Genomic DNA, 17477 nt, shown 5'->3' on the forward strand with positions numbered 1-17477 from the left:
CGCCTTGTACCCTGAGGTCCCTGGCATAGGCTCCAGGCTCCCCGCGACCATGTGTAGGATAAGCGGTACAGAAAATGGATGGATGCACCAACCGTGATGGATAAAATGGATTGGGTTAGAGCAGACTTCATTAAGAGCTCAAGTAGCTCCATGTTGGCTCTCCACCTGTGCTATACGTTCTCACCTGTGACAGTGCAGTTTATTCCCATTAGAATGGATGCTGCTGTTATCAATTTATTAGATCACTTTGGGCTTTACATTCTTCGAGTTATTACTTTAATAGATGCCCTGCTTATTAATAACTGGAAATAAAATAAATGGACTTATGATACAGTCATTTAAACATTAATGTATCACAATTCATTCATAGTTTGAATATCTCTGGTGTACACCAATTAGGAAATTTCTCTGAATGGACTTTCAATTCCACTTATTCTATAACCAGAAGTGGAAAATACTTGTGTAATTGTACTTTGTGACTGTACTTAAGTATTATTGCAATTGAACACGCCAAAAAACCTTAGCAAGTAAAAATACCTTAAATATAGGCACATTCAACTATATATATATATATATATATATATATATATATATATATATATATATAGTATCTCACAAAAGTGAGTACACCCCTCATATTTTTGTAAATATTTGATTATATCTTTTCATGTGACAACACTGAAGAAATGACACTTTGCTAGAATGTAAAGTAGTGAGTGTACAGCTTGTGTAACAGTGTAAATTTGCTGTCCCCTCAAAATAACTCAACACACAGCCATTAATGTCTAAACCGCTGGCAACAAAAGTGAGTACACCCCTAAGTGAAAATGTCCAAATTGGGCCCAATTAGCCTTTTTCCCTCCCCGGTGTATGTTATGTGACTTGTTAGTGTTACAAGGTCTCAGGTGTGAATGGGGAGCAGGTGTGTTAAATTTGGTGTCATCGCTCTCACGTGTTCAAAGGCTGTACACTCACTACTTTTACATTTTAGCAAAGTGTCATTTCTTCAGTGTCGTCACATGAAAAGATATAATCAAATATTTACAAAAATCTGAGGGGTGTGCTCACTTTTGTGAGATACTGTATATGTACACCAGGATATTTCAGCCCCAAACCTGGTTGCTTCTGTCAGGAGGTTAAGACATGGTTTAAATGGCTCTTTAAACAACTTAACAAGCCCAAACATCCATCCAACACAGAAATTACTATGAATAAATAAATATTTTAGAAAAAAAAAATGTTAAAAACACACTCACTCACATTCACGAAAAACAGATGTTGTAATCCCCCCTCCTCTGCATTACATTCAGACATCAGTGGTGAACGCGAAACATCACAGAACACAGGATAAGTTCTCTAACCTCCTTCTACCTCTCCAGCTTTTAAGTGATGGAAGACAACTGTTGAAAGGAGGAACATTTTGGATATGATTGAGCTTGGTGATGAGGAACTGATTCTAGGAACATAGTGAAATACCTACGCTGAGTCAGCATAGAGCTTTCCAGTCATTTGCAACGTACCATTGTCACCGTTAGGTGGCAGTCAATGACAAGATACTGTACGACACTCCACAAAGACGTACTGTACCTGATGATACAGTATCAGTTTTTGTTTTAGCCAATGAAAAATGAAAGAAATTTCAAATATATGTAAGTTAAAATATACTCCCTCACATATGTTATATATAGGTCAGACTCTGGGCTGCTCACTCTGTGAGTCACTTTTTGCCAGAGGATGGTGCTGTCTTGCAGATTAGATAACATTAAAGGTCAAATGCCCACAGGCACAGATTGTCCTTTAATGCTGTGATTCTTATTCAACTCAAATGTAAGTATTCATCGTTATAATATAATTGGTCTTGGATAAGGGATAAACCCACTACAGTTTAAGGTATGAGGTCTACAATCAGCGTGTACTTGTACTTGATGACCTCCACATCTAGGGGTGTGACAACTGTAAAAGACAAAGAATGAAATGAAACATTATGATTATTATCCATTGTAATTGCTTATCAATTGATTGATCAAAAATGGACAACTGGAGCGTTCAAAATGATTCATATCTTTAAACATACACTATATGGCCAAAAGTATGTGGACAGCATATCGTATCGTATTGTATTTGACTGTTTCAGCCACACCCATACACGTGCATATAATCAATCACATAGCCATGCAGTCCCCATAAACAAACACTGGCAGTAGAACGGGTTGTACTGAAGGACTCATAGGATGTCATAATCAACTGTAAGTGATATTATTGGGAATTGGAAGCATCAAGGAGCAACAACGGCTCAGCCACGAAGAGGTAGACGGCGCAAACTCGCACAGCAGGGCCACCGAGAGCTGAAGCGAGTAAATATTACCTATTTTCTGTTGTGTCACTCACTACAGAGTTTCGCAATGCTTCTGGAAGCAACATCAGCACAAGAACTGTGCATCAGGAGCTTCATGATAATGGGATTTCATGGCCAAGCAGCTGCACACAAGCCTAAGATCACTACGCACAAGACCACGTTAGAGTCAACTGGAGTGGTGTAAATCACACTGAAAATGTGTTCTCTGGAGTGATGAATCACACTTCTCTATCTGGCGGTCTGACGGATGAAGCTGGGTCCATAAAGTCAAGCTTTGACGAGTTTGGTGAGGACGAACTCCTATTACCTGCACAGAGCCTCAACCTTAACCCTACTGAACACTTTTAGGATGAATTGGAACGTTGATTGCAAGCCAGGTCTTCTCACCTGACCTCACTAATGCTCTTTTTACTGAATGGGCTCAAAATCCCACAGACACACTCCAAAAACTTGTAGAAAGCCTTCCCAGAAGAGTAGAGGCTGTTACAGCTGCAAAGTAAGGTGGGGGATGTGCAACTCCATATTAACGCCCATGGTTTTCGAATGAGATGTCCAACAAGCTCGTATAGGTGTGATGGTGTCACACCTTACAGGTGTCCACATACTTTTGTCCACATAGTATATGTGTCAATGGGCTATCGAGGTGATTTGCCTGTAACTCCGATACTTCTCTATGCCATCATCATTCCCAAATGATGATGGGGTAAATACGTTTACCCCAGATTCTGATCAAAGTTGGTCACACTTTGATCAGACTGACCTTTTGAATTAAAATTGTACCATACTGTGTGGAATCTTGAGGTTTACAGCTGTAATTATTTCCTGTATGGCATGTACTGCAGATCCTACAGCACATGTTATTAACATGACAAAATATCATGTTTTACATCTTATTTTATACCCCATTAATCCATCAAAAGGGCCTGAGTGTGTCTAAATGTGCTGTGTCATCATCTCTCTCTACAGCTATCTCTCTCTCATCCACTATAATTTTTTTTTAAAAAAGACGTGTAAAGTGCATGACGCTGCTTTATCTGCATTGTCATGCGCTTTATAGAGAGGAGAGCGAGGAGTTCTCATGGAGATGGACGCTTAGGCATGAGATGTGAACTCAACAACCCCCCAAATAATCCAAAATGTTCTCATTGTAGCCTTAGTCATGGGTAACCCAGGGACAGCAGTTGCCAGGCAACCAATGACATCACCACAGCAACAATCCTCAGCTTCATCAAGCTGAGACGGGAAACAAGAGATGTGAACGAGAATGTCTGCGTTCTCATGCCTTTGTTTTACTGGACATGCTGGTCATATGTGTGAGGAGAGGATGTTATATATATATATATTAATATTAATATAATGTTATTAGAACGTGTTATTAGAGTAATGTCTCATGCTTCCTCATTCATACTGTTTAGAAATCCAGACACTAAGATTTGAAATACACACAAACCTGCTCTCCAGTGGAATTTTCACAGTCTTGTTCATTCATACTGAGTCTTCTGTTACCTCAGACTGTCTTCCTTCTTCTCATATTTATTGTATCTCTCATGTGGTCTGTAGTGTTTCTAGTTCTGTTCTGGTGTTTGTGCTTTATTTCTAATTTATCACCCACTTTTGTCTGTCCAGCCTGTGTGAGTCTTTCGTGAGTTGGTGACAGAAGACTTTGATTTTGAAGCCCCACTCATCCAATAAGATAAACATCTTGACTCAGCAACAGTAGCAGATGCTGGACCAACAGCAATAAATAATAAACAGCAGGGATGAGTGCAACAAGAATCGGAGGTACAGTTGCCAATGTCTAAGCAGGATATATAGGCTCAGTGTTGACTAGTTTCTCTACCACTAAACCTCCAGTAGTAAAAGCTGTCGAACGTCCCTTATTGACCTCAAGCATTAAGTATAAGCAAGGTCACACTCCCAGATAAATGTGACAGCTCACTGGAGACTTAATACATTTTATTCCTCCAGTGCTCCCTTGGGATGACTTGGAATCTTCTTCAGGATTTCTGCATTAAGGAATTGTGGTGTTTCTTGTTTCTCTCGTTACCAATCAGATATAGGATTGGGTTTAGGTTACTGTTTCGAACTGCTTTGAACTGGGTCAAATATGCAGAAGATGCTGGAAAAGCGAAGAATGTGCAGGACCTGGAGGATTTTTCTGAAGAACAGTGGGCAGTTTAACAGCTCAGGACAAACAAGTGACTCATGAAGAACTCTCACAAAACATAAACACAGTCGTGGATCATCCAGGTAACAACACAGTGTTAACAATCAAGCGTATGTATGTAAACTTTTGAACGGGGGTAAGTTTTATAAATTCAGCTATTGTCTTGTGGACTATATGTAAACATGTTATGTGTTATCTTATTCAGGACAGAACTAAATAAACAACAACATGGGATTTTTATGATCGCTCTCATTTTGTTAACAGTATTAAGATTTAGCAGATTCTGCAAGGGGTATGCAAACTTTTGGGCACAGTGACAGCTGGTCTCGAGCTATTTGTCAATAGCTCGAGAATGAAACGATTAGCGTTGAGCATTGCATTATATCACAAGCTCTCATTGATGGGAAAAACTATAAAATTGCTCCAAGTCTATGGATCCAAACGTGGTAAACAGAAAAGCTGTAATCATTTTGCTCAAATAAAAACCTTTTTGTCCTTTTGTTTACGTTTTTTACGTTCATTGGTAAATCTGTGTTTAGTCTATATCAACTAATAATTTGTCTATGGGGAAAAAAGGATGATAGAGTAAATAATCTACCTTGCTCACGTTCTTTAGATGCATGCATGAATCTACAGACTGAGCTAGACAGAAATCAGTCCTAGCCTTACTTCTTTATACCATTCTGTGTATTTTTCTTACGACAATTAGGAGTGCTGTTGTCTACAAAAGTCCAAAATAATCCACCTTAAAATGGAGCATACACAGGAAGTGTTCATTTATACCAGCCGCCCCTACTTGTATTGGTCACACTGCCACATTAATTGAGCTGGGAGCTGCTGGTGATTGCATCAACTCCACTCCAGCCAACTCTTTTTGGCTTTCTTGACGAGCGTTTCCTTGAATAGCAGCTTTGGCAGAAAAGTCCATTGGGTTCCATGTCTAAAAAAAAAAATCCCTCATTCGGATCTCTGCTGGATATCTTTCCTGTACACCATCAGCCAGTCTGCCCTGGCTGAGTACCCATGACTCACACATTTTTCCGGTTAAATAAAGAATTTCCTACTGAGCATCTGTTCAGGAAGAATCAGTATTATCACCGCAATGGGACTGTCCTATTACTCATGCCAAGCCACGGTATAAATAACCTGCACTATAAATAAATATTGTTGTTTTTAGAGGCTGCTCCTAATCACTTATCTATTTACCATTGGTAAAAGAAAGACAGAGGGCATGAAGGACCATATCAGTTCAGTTTAATTTTGTAGCTAGAGGCAAAGACAGTGGCAAAATGAACATTTTTCAGAGGAACCAGACTTACAGTGCCATGAAAAAGTATTTGATTTCTTGTGTTTTTGTGAATATCTCATACTAAATAGTATTAGATCTTCAAATGAAGTATAACATATAACAAAGGCAACCTGAGTAAACACACAATACCGTTTTTATTTTTTTATTGAAGCAAAAAAGGTTATCCAACACCTTTCACCAATGTGAAAAACTAATTGCCCCCTTAAATGTAAAATCTGGCTGTGCCACCTTTAGCAGCAATAACTGCAACCAAACGCTAGGACTAGGATTTACTCCTACGCTTTTGATCATTGTCTTGCTGCATGATCCAGTTGCACTTGAGTTTCAACTTACAGACTGAAGACCGGACATTCTCCTTTAGGATTTTCTAGAGAGCAGAATTCATGTTACCCTCAGTTATTGCAAGTTGCCCAGGCCCTGAAGCAACAAAGCATCCCCACACCATCACACTTCCACCACCATGCTTGACCGTAGGTATGATGTTCTTTTTGTGGAATTCTGTGTTTGGTTTATGCCAGATGTAATGCCAGATGACCCCTGTCTTCCAAATAGTTCCACTTTCATTCCACAGAACATTCTCCCAAAAGGTTTGAGGATCATCAAGGTGTGTTTTGGCGAAATTCAGATGAACCTTAATGTTTATTTTTTTGCCCAGTGTCTTTCTGATAGTGGAGTCATGAACAGTGACCTTTGTTGATGCAAGAGAGGACTGTAGTTCCTTTCATATTGTCCTTGGCTATTTTGTGACTTCCTGGATGAGTCGTTGCTGTGCTCTTAGAGGAATTTTGGAAGGTCGGCCACTTCTGGGAAGGTTCGCTACTGTGCTGAGTTTTTTCCATTTGGAGATAATGGCTCTCACTGTGGCTCTTTGGAGTCCCAGAGCCTTTGAAATAGCTTTGTAACCCAGACTGATGTATTTCAATCACATTCTTCCTCATCATTTCTGGAATTTCTTTCAACTTTGGCATAGTGTGTTACTGGTTAAGACCTTTTAACCAACGTCATACTGTTGACAAAAATCGATTTAAGTGTAGATCTGATTGAAAAGGGTTTGCAGTAATCAGGCCTTTATGAATGCAGTTTTAATAATTATGTGGGCAAATAAATTTTCGCACAGGCCCAGTTGGTATTGGATAACTTTTTTGCTACAATAAATAACATTACCATTTAACAGCTGAATTTTGTGTTTACTCAGGTTGCCTTTATTTTATCAATTTAGTATGGGATACACAAAAACAGAAGAAATCAGGACGGGGCAAATAGTTTTTCACAGCACTGTAGTATCCAACCCATCCTTTTCGAGGTGACACCGGATAATGTGATTATAAATCATTAACCTTTTATAATTATATACCATATAGTATGTTGAAAAGATGTTCAGTTTGGATTTTGGTTCTTAAGTCATTCCAGCTATTGAAAATTGACTCAATGCTTCACCACCATCGACGGGTCATCAACAGATACAAGAAATGATCACACAGAGTATGGCTTGGGGATGAAGTTTACAGTAGCTGTGCTGGATTTACATAATATCCATTACCTGGTTCAGTGGACAGAAATCCTTCACTGATTATAGATGTCACTAAAGACCCAGCCCCCAGATGACTAAGCCAGCAAGGCCAAGCTGCTCTCTTGCAGATGAGGAAGTGCTATCAGTTTGCTCCACACGTGACTCCACTGCCCTGCTTCATGTCTCCTGAAGTCTGAATACCTAAATTCCTCATTATTATACCAACCCAGGGAGGGGGCACGGTGGCTTAGTGATTAACACGTTTTGCCTCTCACCTCCTGGGGTTGGGGGTTCGATTCCATTGTTCTCCCAGTGCTTCCTCCGGGTACTCCGGTTTTCTCCCCAGTCCAAAGACATGTTGTTCTGATTGGCATCTCTAAATTGTCCGTAGTGTCTGAATGGGTGCGTGATTGTGCCCTGCGATGGGTTGGCACCTCGTCCAGGGTGTCCCCTGCCTTGTGCACCGAGTTCCCTGGGATAAACTCCAGGCTCCCTGTGACCCTGTGTAGGATAAGCGGTATGGAAAATGGATGGATAGATGGATGGATGGATGGATGGATACCAACTCAGTACCAGTAGTATAAATAATCCAAATAATCTGTCCAAATCCCTTTTACCTGACTAGTTGGCATTTTTTATTTTAGCGTTTCATTTTTATTGTTAGCAGTTGGCACGCATGTATTTTTATATTTGTGTGTATTCTTTATTACTATTAGTCAGTAACCTTCTTATGAACAGTATCCCTGGTCCTCCTGGTTGTGACACTACCACTAAGCTGTCTATAAATAAATTAGAGGATGAATAAGAGGGGGGGGGGGGGGGTGTGGAATGAGAATGGAAGAAATGAAAGATGTTAAAGGTACAGAGCCTTTAAATTGCTAATGAGGATGTCGTCTTTGTAGGGCTACATAATTCCTCTTTCCTCTTTTATTTTTTATTTGGACAGAAAGCCTCTCAGTCTCTCTCGGTCCAAATTCTTTATAGATGAGCTGAATTGATTTTACTACGTTGTCAATGCGTTATAGTTAAACGTCATTTCTTTGCCTCTGTACTTTTTTCTAACGTTTCTTCAATCCATGTTTATGCCAGTACAAATACATTCGATAATGAAAACCGGCTTTGAATAAATAACTAGCTGGTTATGATTGTGATCGTTGTGTCCACCATTTTCCTGCTGGAATTGCTGCTTCATACTTGAATGATATCATTAAGTGGTATCCAAATATTTGCAGAGGTAGGGGCATTTTATTAACTGGAACCAAATTCTATTCATGTACAATTTTGCTATAAAAAAATAATGGTGCTCCTATTTGATCCTGAGCATGGGTTAAGTTTCTCTGTATGTTCTCCTCGTGTCTGCCTGGGTTCCCTACGGGTTCTCTGGTTTCTTACCACCTCACAAAAACGTGCTGATAGGTGAATTTGTGACTGTAAAGGTGTGACTAAGTGTGTGAATGTGTGTGTGTGTGTGTGTGCATGGTGCAGTGTGATGCACTGGCATTCTATTTAGGGTGTGTTTCTGAGCAGTTTTCTGGGAATGGGCTCCAGATCAACGCAGACCCTGACCAGGGTAAAACGATTGCTGAAGATGAATGAATGAATGATGTCATTAAACAGGGTCCATATACTATATTTATGGAGTTGCCAGTGGAACATTTTGTGCATTGTGTGTGTGTGTGTGTGTGAGAGAGAGAGAGAGAGAGAGAGAGAGAGAGAGAGACAGAGAGTGAGAGAGACAGGCATGTCGAGGTGAGGCAACGATTAAGCAGATTGCCTATGGGGATTAGTGGACCAGTACCCAGGCCTTCTGTTAGTTATTCAATCTCCCTTATATAAACTCATCTCTATATCTCTCTGGCCCAACTCATCTCATGTCTCAAAATCACCTTCGACCTTTTTTTGCATTGTGAGAGGAAGAGGAAGAGCATGGTCTGTGATTGTGTGTATCAGAGAGGATGCTTTGATAGAGAAGACATAAAAGGAGCACAGAATGAGACAGCAGGAGGAGGGAGAAAGGACAGAAACTGCGTGTTTGTGTTAGGTCATCTAAGGAGAGTAGAGGATGCGTAGTACACACTCGAGTAATTGGAGGACTCTGTAAAGTGTCTCTCACATTTTGTGCTTCTCTCTGTTAGACCGGATGACTCACGCAATCTGTTTAAAACTGATAAATGAAGTTGCTGACAGCATTCTCACTTTAGTAAAAGCAAAATATAGAACCCTGAGTACAGCCCTGATTCTCTCATCATACATCAGGTTGTATCACGCCCCCAGTCTAATCTGGGACAGCATCCCTTTTCCCAGTACACTAAAAGCTCCTGCTTTGTAAGATTGAAACTCTCAGTGTTGATTTCATCCCACACAGGCTGCCCGTGCTTTGCTCACGTAAAAAAATAAATAAATAAAAAGTCCATAAAACAGCTTTTTAATCTGTCTGTTAAATACGCTGATATGTCATCAGAATCTAGAGCATGGTCATGTACTAAGCTGCCGGCTTTCAACCTGCCTATTCCAGATTTCATAGATTTCCCAGAATGCAAAAACGTAACTAACCCTTAAAACGCCAACCGCACATTATCCTTTAAAACAACAACAAACAAAAAAAAAAAAAACGGCGTACTCTGGTTCTTACTCCTCTACTCTGTGCACTTTGCTTCTCTAGAACTCAATTATAAATCTTGTATGATAGCACTACTCGTATTGTTCTCCGCTTGATAGATCGCTTTGCTTGTGCGTCCTCATTTGTAAGTCGCTTTGGATAAAAGCATCTGCTAAATGAATCAATGTAAATGTAAAAACATTTGTTGAAGCACATCCTAGTCCAGTAACCAAGACCAGTCTTACTCATGTTGAGCATATACATGTGTGCAGAGTCTGCCTCTCAGAAGCTGTACAGTGAGCAGGTTTCAGAATGAGACTGGCCTGCTTTAACGATGTCCCTTTTTGTTCATCTGTGCCCTTAAGAGACTTTTGAAGTAGCGTGATCAAGTTTCAGTGAATGACCACGCGAGTGCGGCTCCTTCTAATCGTTCAAAATGGCCACTTCAACGACTGAATCCAAGCATGTAGTTGATGCATGACTCAATGACACTCTTGAAACCAAGTTCTTCCTTTTTGGAATTTACTGAAGGGACTCAAAACAAAAATAAAGACACAGTCAAACAGTAGTGCGCTCGCTCGGCTCAAAAGATTTGCCATCTACCAAAGCGGAAGTGAAACTTGTGGTTCTTATTAAAGTGTTACCCAATCAGAGGGGAGCAACTGCTTGAGGCAATCACCTGATACACCTATAATGTTCTATGTGTGAAACGTATATATATCACAATCAAAGGCACAAGAAGTCACCAACACACAGCAACAAAATACTCCTTTCTTGTACTGGAAGGGCTCTTACAGAGCTTTTACGTGCAAAACAATGGTAGTGATGATGAATGCTCTGCTTCCATCCAAATACAGTGTATCTAGAACATAGAACATACACGATATGGCCAAAGGTATATGGGCACGTGATCTTCACACCCATATGTTCCAGCATGACAGAGCTCCTGTGCACCAAGTGAGCTCCATGAAGACATGGTTTGCCAAAGTTGGAGTGGAAGAACTCTATTTGGCTTCACACAGCCCTGATCACAAGCCCACTGAAGACCTTTGGGATGAACCGCACCCCAGACCTCCTCACCCGACATCAGTGCCGGACCTCACTAAAGCTCTTGTGGCTGAATGAGCACAAATCCCCACATCCACACTCCAGCATCTTTTGGAAAGCCTTCTCAGAAGATTGGAACTTATTATAACAGCAAAGAGGGATTACATACATTAGGGGCAGTGGGGGCTTGACGGTTAAGGCTCTGGGTTACTGATCGGAAGGTCGGGGGTTCAAGCCCCAGCACTGCCAAGCTGCCACTGTTGGGCCCGTGAGCAAGGCCCTTAACCCTCTCTGCTCCAGGGGGTGCTGTATCATGGCTGACCCTGCGCTCTGACCCTAACTTTTATACATGCTGGGGTATGTGAAGAAAAGAATTTCACTATGTATATGTGATCAATAAAGACTCATTATCTGGAATGGGATGTTCAACAAGCACATATAGGTGTGAATGGTCAGGTGTCCACATACGTTTAGCCATATAGTGTACGTACACATAATACATAGAATTATTATATATTAGAAGTATTGCTGTTGAGTGCAAAAGTTTGCGCACCCCGAAACAAAGGAATTTGAATTAAATTAACATGCTGATAGTTTGTTGGGTTTCAAACAGTGTATGCTATGATACTAATAGTGAAAGAAAAAAAAAAAGATCATCTCCCTTTCTGAACATGATATAAATATTATATCTAATAACTCGGATACCAATTAGGAATACCGTTATAACTCTGATCAGCTCTCAGTTGCATTAGTCTCTTTTTCGACCTACTTTCTACAACACGTTTGTTGTCTTTATTACAACATTTGAACTTCTTGAAATTCTACACTTTTTTGCAAATAAGTTGTTAAAACTTCTACAAGCACTGGAGGAGATACAGTATATGGTTGTCCTTGCCTTGTCCGGATGGGACCAGACCCTCTTGTTACTACTAGTTTTACGCTGGAACAGAGGATCGTTCTAAACAAGCGTGACGGTGATAAATGGTGCAGCACTTGAATTTACTTTGTTGGTTCTGTGCAAGAAAAGGTTGACAAGTCAGTAAACATATCTAAAAGAACAATTAGTGTATAATTGTTTGTGTTATACGTATTGTTTTCTGATCGTTATAGTTATGTATAATTGCTTACTGTCAACAACATTTCTGAAACGTCCTGTTCTTTTCTGAGTGAAGAGAAACACATTGAGATTATTGAGGTTGAACACACTGGACTATTCCTTAAAACTCGAATTTAACTCCTCCCTCTTACCACACATGAGTTTGTTCATATAGAAACGAATAAATAAATGAATTTTCTGAATATCCAAAATGTGTGCAAAATATGCATGCAATCATTTTACAATTACATTCGATGATACACAGATTTGAATAAAAGGGCCTATTTGTTCCGTTTTTAATGAAACTAAAACTAATATAAATTCCTTCGGATATGGTCTGGGATTAGGTTTATGATTGTGATTAAGGTTATGTTACGCTTAGGTCCAGGCTTTTAGTCAGAGAGATGATTATGGTTGAACTTTGTGCTAGGGTCAGGTTAAATTTAAATTTTGAGAGATCTAATTGTGCCAACATTTAGGTCAAACATTGTGTGTCAGAGGTATTTAAATACAATGCTTTTAGAAGGTATTCACACCACTTCACGCTCCTCACTTTAGACCTTACTCTAAACCAGGGGTGGGCAATCTTATCCGGAAAGGGCCGGTGTGGGTGCAGGTTTTCATTCCAACCAAGCAGAAGCCACACCTGAATCTATTGAAAGCCAAGATCACCTGATTAAACAGGTGGAATCAGGTGTGCATCCTGCTTGGTTGGAATGAAAACCTGCACCCACACCGGCCCTTTAAGGATAAGATTGCCCACCCCTGCTCTAAACCATTATTTTATCCAACCTGACAGAGATTCTGCAGAGAGGTGTGTCAAGCTTGAAGCATCGCAACTAGAGAACATTAAAGCCAAGGTGGTTTTTCTGCATCGAATGAAGGTTATGAATTAATTTGTAAATGTGATATTTCCGGGGGGGCATTATCGTCATCAGGCATTATAGGAGAAGACTCAGAGCTGTTATCTTGGCAAAGGGAGGTAGTCTTCTCCTTGGATCCTTGGAGATTTTTTGGCCACCCGAACCATCCTCTTCACAGTGCAATATAGAGACAATATAGACACACGTCCAATTCCAGGTTGATTCATAACATTCCCAGTTGACTGGAACTTCTTAATTTTTGCCCTGATGGTGGTTTTTTTTCTTATAGCCTCTTCCCATTTTGTGAAGCTCAACAACCTTTTGCTGCACATCACAGCTATATTCTTTGGTCTCACGCATTGTTATGAATGACTAACGGAATTTGGCTTATGTGTTACCTCATATTTATACCCCTGTGAAACAAGAAGTCATGGTTGAGCAATTTCCTGTTCCTAGTCACACAGGGGGTGCGCAGTCCCCAGCAGCACTATGTTCGCAGTGATGAAATGAATCCCGGTGGCAACGGGGAAACCCAGTCTGTCGAAGGACCACCTAATGTGTGCCGCCAATTGCTTTTCTCTCAGGGTGTTCCCCTAGCCTTTGTATTAATAGACTTACCCATAGAGCAGCAGGGCAGTGGCTGGTCATAGACAACCTCTGGGGACCAATGAAGCTCCGAGACCCCTCATAAAAGTTAGCCTGGAGCCGCAAAGCACCCAGTTACCGTGTGTGGCCAAAGGGAGGTCTGGCAGGAGTCTTAGTGAAGGAGAGGCTATGTACTGGCAGGGGGAGACTTACACACAAGGCTGCTTCTCTGTTCACCACAAGGGCTAGCCAGCGGCAGCAGGGTATAAGCAAGAGGTTAGCAAGCAGGCGGGAAACAAGCATGCGACTTCCCTCTAACTACGCCCTGTGGGCTAGGTCACACACACACACACACACACACACACACACACACACATAGGGACAATAAAACAATATGACGTGTGTATATTGGCTGAGACATTGTGTTGTACTACTTTTCCTAATTAAACTGTTCATTGTGCCATTACCTGAGTGTTATATGGATCTCAAGTGCTACTTTACTGAGAGATTGTAAATAATTTATTGAGCAAGTTGATCAGAGATGCAGTACTAGTGAAGGGGAAGCTGTGCAGGTCAGATGTGTGTAATACTAAATTAAATTGGACATCTGATCCAGCTAAGTCATGGCTGTTCCACTGCCTGGTTATGATCTATTCCTAGACATACTCCTAGACATGTTTTTTGGCTTGATCTATTTATCTATCATTTTTGCCATTGGGACAGCTGTACTAATCCTTTCGCACGATTAAGAAAATAAATCCCCCCCAAAACCCCTCTTACATACATTTGCATTACATACAAATTTCAACATGCTCGGTACTGTTTGAGCGTATAGTATACGGTTGGGGAAGAGTAATCTGTGACCTAGAAAGGAGCGGTTCCCTTTTTTTAGTCTGGTTCCTCTCAAGGTTTCTTTTTCATGCTGTCTCAGGGAGTTTCTCCTTGCCATCGTCACCTCTTGTTCATTAGGGATTTAAATATAAATCTACAGTACATTTCCGTAAAGCTGCTTTTTGACAGCGTCTACTGGTAAAAACGCTACACAAATAAAATGTTATCTTCTGGGAATTTAGGGATTCATGTGGATCAATCATCCACATGATTGAGGGCAGAAGGCGTCAGGATCAAGCACTGGTATCCCATGACACATCAATATATTAAATCAATCAATCATTCATTCAGAAAACACACAAAAAGAAATAACAGCTAAATGTCATCTAGAGCTAACCAAATAAAGAGCTCGTGTTCTGCAGGACATTTGGTCTCTCACTGTCCCTCAGGCTGTAAAAATCTGCAGCATGTTTCGAAGTGAAGTGTGTCCCAGGGTGCTTGTCCAATCTTGTAGTAGTTATGTGGTGTAGTCCTGTGTATTGAGTGGATCCCAAACCTCACATCTATACAGCACAATAGACATAATACCAGTGTCAGAAATTTGAATTGAGAGGTCTCTTTTTGTTCCTTTTATGCTTTTTCTCATTTTCTCCCAGATCAAAATTTTTTTGAGTGAACACGGACCTGTTTTCCTGAGACTTGGGCTGCTTTTTTTAATTTATTTTTTTAAGATTGCAGTTTTGATTTTGGCTAGATTGACTGTCAGGTGCTAGATCTGACAGCACTATTCCAGCAGGTCCAGGTGATTGGGTAAGCCTGGTTCAGCAGCTCCAGGTTGTCTGCGTAGGGCAAAAGATTTCACTTCTGTATCGTTTAAGGTGAGTCCAGTGGCTGCAGATTGTTCAGGTAACACCATTAACACATTGATATACGTAACTGAACAGCACTGGACACAAGCTGCAGTACTCTCTCACCCTACACACTTGAGTGAAGTATTCTGTCCTTTCATTTCCGAGTTGTTTACGGAATTCATTTTTCAGATATGTAGACTTAATAACGTCATATACTTTACTCCCTACACCACTATTAAAAGACTTGATAAAATAGTCACGTGTTTTAAAGTCAACGAATCATGCAAATAGATCTTTTTTTTCAATTTTCAATCTAGTTTTCCCATGTTTGTGTATTCTGTATTGATATGTTCTTGCTTTGTTTGATGTCAAGATTGTTCTGTTTCTCATGGATCTGGTTTCTTATTTCAACTTCTTTTCATACATTGTTTCAGTTTGTGACAAAAGTTAGTCTCAGTTAGGCTCTCTGTTTTGGATTATGTAGGTATTATTTCTCTTTCTGAGATACACCCATCAGCCATAACATTAAAATCACCTGCCTGATATTGTGTAGGTCCCCCTTGTGCTCGCAAAACAGTCCTGACCAACTTGCGCATGGACTCCACAAGAGCTCTGAAGGTTAGTCGTGGTATCTGGCACCAAGACGTTAGCAGCAGATCCTTTAAGTCCTGTAAGTTGTGAGGTGGGGCCTCCATGGATCGGACATGTTTGTCCAGCACATCCCACAGATGCTCGATCGGATTGAGATCTGAGGAATTTGGAGGCCAAGTCAACACCTTGAACTCTTTGTCATGTTCCTCAAATCATTCCTGAACAATGTTTGCATTGTGTCAGGGAGCATTATCCTGCTGAAACAGACCACTGCTATTAGAGAATACTGTTACCATGAAGGGGTGTACTTGGTCTGCAGCAATGCAGCAATGTTTTGAAAGGTGGTATGTGTCAAAGTAACATCCACATGTCCCAGAACCCAAGGTTTCCCAGCCGAACATTGCCCAGAGCATCACACTACCTTTGCTGTCTTCTTCCCATAGTGCATCCTGGTGTCATCTCTTCTCCAGGAAGGAGATGGCCACCTTCTTCCATTGCTCCATGGTCCAGTTATGATGCTCACATGCCCATTGTAGGTGCTTTCGGCGGTGGACAGGGGCACTCTGGTCGGTCTGCAGCTACGCAGCCCCATATGCAGCAAGCTGTCATGCACTGTGTGTTCTAACACCTTTATGTCATACACAGCATTTTCAGCCAAAAGTTTCAGAACTTTGTCAGCAATTTGTGCTACAGTAGATCTTCTGTGGGATTGGACCAGAAGAGCTAACCTTCACTCCCTACACACATCGATGAGCCTTGGGCGCCCATGATCCTGTCGCTGGTTCACCGGATGTCCTTCTTTGGACCATTTTTGGTAGGAACTAACCACTGCATAACGTGAACACCCCACAAGACCTGCTGTTTTGGAGATGCTCTGACCTAGTCATCTAGCCATCACAATTTGGTCCTTGTCAAAGTCACTCAGATCGTTACAGTTGCCCATTTTTCCTGCTTCCATCACATCAACTTCGAGAACTGACTGTTTACTTGCTGCCTGATATATCCCACTTCTTGACCCCATGTTATTCTCCGTGTTTTTATTGTTATGGCTGATCGGTGTATGTATTGTTTTTTTTTTGTTTTGTTTTTTTTACACATTTCTTTTGTTTTAGCGAGGTTTGCTTTGATTGCTGGTTTGTAATAAATTTAATTTATTTGTTTTACTGTCAGTTTAACATCTCTTTCATTAGGTTGGAATTATTTCTGTGGGAATCTGTTAATAAGCTTAATGTACAGCATGTTCAGGCCCAGGCCTTGACAGCGCTGCACTAACACCTTACAATCCTTATTAGCAGTTGAGTCTGGTTGATATGTGTTGCTGTGTGGGTCTGGTAAGGAGAGACCTTAAATATATGGCTGTTTCCATGGATATCTATAATGTCACATCCTGAGCCTGGCATTAAAACCCACACACAGCAGCAAATTGCCTGAGCCTGGAAAGGGCTGACTTCTAGATTGGATATTATGAAAGAACTCATCATTATAGTAAGGGATTCTACAGGAGGTGTGTATGCTGAACATATACAGGTGCAATCAAAATTATTCAACCCCCATTGCAAATCAGGTTTATTGTCAAAATTTATAGTTTTCAGCTGTTTGTGATGAACAAATCAACACAACGAATGCTTCAAGTGGTTTCCCCAAATCCCAGTCTCAAAATTATTCAACCCCT

General features: G+C 40.7%; 1 long non-coding RNA gene across 1 annotated transcript; it reads left to right on the plus strand.

The window, feature by feature from the left end:
• The first annotated feature begins 3269 nt into the window (after positions 1-3269).
• Positions 3270-5644, plus strand: LOC128607758 (uncharacterized). The gene is made up of 3 exons (XR_008385960.1): positions 3270-3669; positions 3983-4138; positions 4411-5644. It is a non-coding gene; the product is annotated as an uncharacterized LOC128607758 (long non-coding RNA).
• Positions 5645-17477: the final 11833 nt, after the last annotated feature.

Source organism: Ictalurus furcatus, chromosome 1, assembly GCF_023375685.1.
Source record: "Ictalurus furcatus strain D&B chromosome 1, Billie_1.0, whole genome shotgun sequence".
Lineage (NCBI taxonomy): Eukaryota > Metazoa > Chordata > Actinopteri > Siluriformes > Ictaluridae > Ictalurus > Ictalurus furcatus.